The sequence below is a fragment of the Mastomys coucha genome, unplaced genomic scaffold (assembly GCF_008632895.1).
Source record: "Mastomys coucha isolate ucsf_1 unplaced genomic scaffold, UCSF_Mcou_1 pScaffold22, whole genome shotgun sequence".
NCBI classification, from domain to species: Eukaryota; Metazoa; Chordata; class Mammalia; order Rodentia; family Muridae; genus Mastomys; species Mastomys coucha.
The window spans coordinates 150319681-150320337 of record NW_022196905.1 but is presented as its reverse complement, the minus strand read 5'-3'; positions in this window follow the sequence as shown (position 1 = coordinate 150320337).

Sequence of the window (657 nt, the reverse complement as noted above, 5' to 3'; positions counted from 1 at the left end):
TAGACACCCGCTGTGTGGAACCCTGACTGCTGTTCCTTAGATCAAAGACTTAGCAGGTCTCATGCTTATGTTAAAGGTTTACCAGATCTTCCTTTCAAGATCTCCTTCTGGTCTGGTGTTAATGGATTTTCTCCTGTTTATGTTATATGGGCAAGTGTCGATTTCCTCTGGGTCTGGTTCCTAAGCCTAACTATAAATACTGAGTGAATTACAGTAAAGCTCTCTCTCTCTTTTCACATCTACCTGGCATCTGTGTACTTCCTTGTTAACCGTTTGCCTTCCCAGGGCCCAATTAACCCAGTTCCTGTATACCCACAGAGGAAGAGAGACCGCGGGGCGGTCCCCTTCAAAAAGCAGTAAGGGAAAAAGGTCAAGTAACATATAAAGGCAGACCTATCAGAATTACACCAGACTTCTCACCAGAGACTATGAAAGCTAGAAGATCCTGGACAGATGTCATACAGACCCTAAGAGAACACAAATGCCAGCCCAGACTACTATACCCAGCAAAACTCTCAATCACCATAGATGGAGAAACCAAAGTATTCCATAACAAAACCAAATTCACCCAATATATTTCCACAAATCTGGCCCTTCAAAGAGTAATAAATGAAAAACTCCAACACAAGAAGGGGAACTACATCCCTGAAAAAGCAA